This window comes from Belonocnema kinseyi, chromosome 7 (genome assembly GCF_010883055.1).
Source record: "Belonocnema kinseyi isolate 2016_QV_RU_SX_M_011 chromosome 7, B_treatae_v1, whole genome shotgun sequence".
In the NCBI taxonomy this organism is placed as follows: domain Eukaryota; kingdom Metazoa; phylum Arthropoda; class Insecta; order Hymenoptera; family Cynipidae; genus Belonocnema; species Belonocnema kinseyi.
In genome coordinates this window covers 108,610,095-108,615,661 of record NC_046663.1, presented here as the reverse complement: position 1 = coordinate 108,615,661, position 5,567 = coordinate 108,610,095, and the positions used below count along the sequence as shown (strand labels likewise).

The 5,567-nt window shown below is 30.3% G+C and overlaps 1 protein-coding gene across 3 annotated transcripts in view; it reads right to left on the bottom strand.

Moving 5' to 3' along the window:
* Positions 1–5,567, bottom strand: part of LOC117176985 (septin-1) — a 14,884-nt gene that overhangs the window by 3,267 nt on the left and 6,050 nt on the right. The window lies entirely within an intron of this gene.

The window sequence follows — 5,567 nt, the reverse complement described above, 5'->3', positions numbered from 1 at the left end:
CTTCTTCCCTATTCCTTTACACACCCCCACACACTTGCTTGGTGGTGGGAAGGGGACCTACAGTTTAAGGTGGGTTCCGAACCACCAAGAGCAACAGCTTTAAATACTAAGAGAAACTTTTCCTCTAGAGGTACCGGTCCCACGACTCTCCAGAGATGAACAACTCCCTTGCAAGGCTAGTGTTCACCGCATGGGCCGCCGAGGCTCTTCCAGAGTGCGAGGCGGGAATTGAATCCGCAAGCCGACGGAGTGGGTCCAAAGCCTACGCTTTAGCCCCCACGACCATGGTCTCACTTCTAGTGTAATTAATTGTTACATCTACTAATTTTTTTAAATTTTAAAGCATACAAGGTGCACAGTCTTCTCTTTTTTCTTGAAATTTCCCTTCTTCCCTTTTCTCTTTAAATATATGATATTTGAAATACAAAATTTGTATTGTGCGAAAAATTCTCTGAAATTAGTCAGTGAACCTATTTTTGAATAATAATTAAAGCAATTATAGCATCTAAGTAATTCTTTTATAAATACGCGTGTCCAGTGCTGAACCATTACAAATAAATACTCTTAAAACTGAAGACAGAAGTTTTTAACCAATAAAAATGGGAACGTTTAAAAAAATATATTGTACTTTTTATATTAGTATTAGATAGTGAACACTTCTTAAAAGCACTAAAGAGTAGAGCGAAGTGAAATTACTAAAATAAAGCAAATCGTCTGAGCTGGGGGGGGGGGGGGGGGGGGGGGTATGGATCGGAGTTCGATTAAAGTGAATACATTTTAAAACAATAAAAGTTAAGGATTTCAATTTCAAAATATCCCCTAGTGGTTCCGACATTATGACGAATTTGTTATATTTATAACCTTTACTAGTCAACAATAATAAAAAAGTACAAAAATAAAAAAAATTTGTTCAATAACAATGTTTTTTAAATGTGCAAAAACACGTTTTTTGCATTGAGTCATATGCACTCATTTAAAAAATTTTGGTTTGAACCAAAGAAAAATTTCATCATTTTGCTGTTTCGGAAAAAAAAAATTTCGTGATTTAAAATTTTTGAGATTTCATTTTTCTTGCGATTTTGGAACGTTATAAGCATCACGAAAAAGAATCACCCCAAAAAACATGTTTTTTTTTACATTTTCAAACCATTCTAAATGAGGCAGAATCTTTTTTTATTAAAATCTTTTTAAATTGTTAGTTTGAAAACGAGAACAGAAGATATTAATTGTTTTCAATTTTTTTTCTTTACTTGTTTCGGATGTCCTATCACAAATTCTTGTCCTTTAGCTCAAATGATCCGATTAGTTTTAGCGTTTTTACTTAGCTCTACTGAGCATATGAAAATAGTGTATTTAACAAATTTTATTTTACCTCAGACTTTTTTATATCACTGTAAATGGATTTCCAACGCCCAAAGTATATCAAATTTTTAAAAGCAAGTTTTTTAATGACAGAAGTCATTGAAAATTACTTGACAATTATAAAAAAATTTAACCTTTCTAATAAAAAGATACTTTGTTCTTTTCGACATGTAAAAATAAATGTTTAATCTTTCCCCTATTTTCACGAGAAAATTACCCTATTTCCTCTATTTTGAGCTTCTTTTGCGCTGTGATCCATGAGCATACAAAAATTGAACAAAATAGTATTGTAAAAAAATTACGTAAAACTATATGAAAATTTTTTTAATTCTAGGCCTTTTTAGTATTAAAAAAATGATAATTAAAAAATTCTGATTATCATTCTGACAGTTCCACCTTAGAAAAATTAGACACTTCCCAGTGGGCAGCGGGACGTCCTAAAGACGTCCTTAGAATGTACCTCTATGTCATATGATTTTACGTCTTTAAGGCATCCTTTAGATCTTTTCATGTCTTAAAAAGGTCCTTAGGACGTCCTTAAGACGTCCGCCGAAAGACGTGTATAGGACAAGTTTAGGACTTGTGTGTCCACTGGGTTATGAAGACAGAGAAAAATGTCATTAAATATCAATAAGATGAAAATAATTAAACTCTGCTATGAAATATTTTCAAAGATAAGAAAAAGGTTTAAAAATTAATTCCTACTTCACTAATTCCAGTAAAATAATTGAATTCGAATTCCTTCCTAACAAGACCAATTTAATTTGGAAGTGTTTTTAAATCCTTAGAATGTCTATATACTTTGAATAAACAAAAAATAAATTAGCTTCCAATTTTACGGGCGCTTGTATGTAACCATTCAATGAAGGGATTAATCCACGTGTGAAATATCTCTTCCTAAAAGTTTTAATTCATCTACTTCCATTATTTTCAAAGTGAGACAAAAAATTTGAACTCCTGAATTGAACAATTTTATTCATTCAAAGTTTTTTTTTCAATTTGAAATAATTTCTAGGTTCTAGGTTTTTGTTGTTGTAAATTCAGCTTCTTACACAGTTGAAAAACTTTAATTTTCTGTTCTGTTTAATTTCAAACTTATGCTTTTCAAACCCCGAATCATTTCTATTTGGATTCTTGTTAATTCGGAAGGATTTCTGATATGAAATATTTTCTCGTCTTTAAGATTTTTTATATTACAAAAATTAATGCTTCTATTTGACATGGTTTAATCTGGAAGTCATTCAAAGTCAGGGCGGCCACAAGATTGAATATTTCAATTTCCCTGACAATTCCCTGACTTTTCCTTGACATTTAGACAAATTTCCCTGACAGGAAATTATTACAAAAACGAATAAGGTTTCAATAATGTGCTAAGCAAAATAGTGAAACAAGCCAGAAAAATGTGCTTTACATGGCAGTATGGATAAATTAAGGTCAGACAATTCAGCGGCGCCACTAACGAAAAACAAAATGTCATATAATGACATTATAATGACTATTCGTTTTTGAGAAAAAAGGGCGGCGCTAGCTTGCCGTCAACTTAGCGGCACCCTCTAAAAAAATCATGAAATTACAAAAACTGACTAGGTTAGATTTTTTTGCTATTTTCTGATTTACAATGCGCTATGAATCGCTTTTGTATAATCAATTCTTATTTAAAACGAGTTGCCTCCTGTAATGAAAAAAGTATTAAAAAATGACTAGGCTATTTTATTTTTCTATTTATCTGCTTTCCAATGTGATATGAAACACTTTTTAAAAATAAATTCTTATTTTTAAAAGCAACCCTCTGTGCTGCAAAAACGTATTTAAAAAAAAAGAACCTATCTAGATGGAAAATACTATTAAAATATTAACACAGTATTTTCGAAGCATAAATGAGGAGCAAAATTATTCTTCGCCTCTAATTTCTACAAAAACAAACCCCGTATTTGTATCCGAATACAAACCTGCAGACTAATGCCAAAAATTGTGTGCATTAACTGTTAGGATTTTTCTTCTCTTTCTTTATTTTTCAATGACATATGAATCGCTTTTGTAAAATTAACCCTGATATAAAAAAGCATATTACAAAATTATTTTTCAGTCTCCTTTTTCGATTGCATCTTTTAATGCCTTTAAACAACTTCCAGAACAACAAATTTTAAACGAGAAAAATTTATTTTGATATAACGAACAATCTAAATTTTCAGAATGATTGAAAATTTTTTGAGAGAAGACTTTTTCTAAAATAATTTTTTCAAATAGTGATTAAAACTATTTTTAAAGATAAGTTGAAATAATTTTAAAACCCTAAAAAGCAGTCGTGTGACTAGGGATGCTGGGCATCCACATTTTCTTTCTGTACATAATTGTCAAATAATATCAAGTCGCCAATTTATTATCTCCTTCAAATACAGGGTCGTGGTGTTTCTGCTAATAAATATTCAATATTCAAACTTGTGAAAATTCGATTTTATTAAGTTAGTTCGGTTTCTTGATTTTTCCAGCGGGTTAACATGGTAAGGAATTATGTTCCAACTGACCCAGGAAACCACTCCTAACGTAAAATATGACTTAGTTTGATGAGAAGGTCTTTGAGAATCTTTTCGACTCTGCTACTATAAAAACTTCTCGAATTTCGAACATATTGGTCTGAATTTGATTGGCAGTAAAATATTACATTTTTGGATACCTACATTAGTGAAACCCATATAAATTCGACCTTATCTAGGTAGATCGGTCACATGATTTTTTTATCGACTCAATGTTGTAAGGAATCAAGGTTTAGTATCCCCATAAAACTACTCTTATCGCAAAATTCGTCTGAATTTGATTAGTGGTACACTATGTACATTTCTGAACAACTGAATTAGGGAAACCCACACAAGTTCAACGTTATCCAGGTACAGTATTCACTTGATTTTTTAATCGACTCAATGCTGTAAACAATCAAGTTTTATTAACTCAAAAAAACTGCCCTTATCGTGAAGTTAATGTTAATTTTATTGGTATTATATGACAATTTTGTACAGAATGGGATGCATTTTTTTAAATGTGATTTGGGAAAATGGTTCTCCTAGATAAAAGATCAAAGATAAAACGCAGATAAAAGCCAAAAAGTATTTTAAAACATACATGTAGATCCCCAGAATCCCTGTTCACAAAAGTGGTTTTTAGAATTTTAACATGATTTCAACTTATCTTTAAAAATAGTTTTAATAACTATATGAAAAAATTAACACACCTAGACTGAAAAATAACTTTGATGAGAAATAATTAGGATTAAAAATACCATGTTATTATTTTATAAGTAAGTTCCATTTATGTAGATATCGACTTTGTTCAATACGTGTTTTCATTACAGGGTGTTTCTTTTTTATAGAAGGGTTAATTTTACAAAAGCGATTTATATGGCATTGGAAAATAAAGGAAGAATACAAAAATTAGGAGCACAAAAATCCCAGAATTTAATGTATACCATTTTTGGCATCAGTCTGCATCAGCCATAATTTTGCTCCTTAGTTATGCTTTAAAAATACCGTGTTAATATTTTATAAGTGTTTTCCATTTAGATAGTTTCTTTTTTTTAAATATGTTTTTGCAGCACAGGGGGTTGCTTTTTAAAATAAGGGTTGATTTTACAAAAGTGTTTATATCACATTGGAAAGCAAAAAAATATAACAAAATCTAGCCTAGTAATTTTTTAAATACTTTTTTTCATTACAGGGGGTAATTTTTTAAAATAAGGTTTAATTTTACAAAAGCGATTCATAGTCCATTGTAAAGCTGCTGAGTCTTCTCATCTGATTAATTAACTATAGGCTATGTATCCAAGTTGTAAATAAAGAAATAACTACTGAACTTATAAAATTTTTAACGTTTCAAATTTGATATTTGATATTCTTGAATGTGATTAAATCAATTTACTGATTTAAAAACTGTTTCAATTTGATATCAATTAAAATTTTTAACGTTATTCAATTAAAAATATATTTGAAATTAATATTTCGTTTCGAAATTATACTGTGAAACAATACAATTGAAATATCAATTTGTTTATTTAAAAAAAATTAAATTTGAAATTATTCAACTTCGACCTTATGTGCTCACAGTGGTTCACTACTATATACGAGGGTGGATTGATAAGTTTCCGGCCTGACCAAGAGATGGCGCCACTAGGCCTACCTTGAGGTGGCGTTCTATAGTACCATCCTTAGATAGCT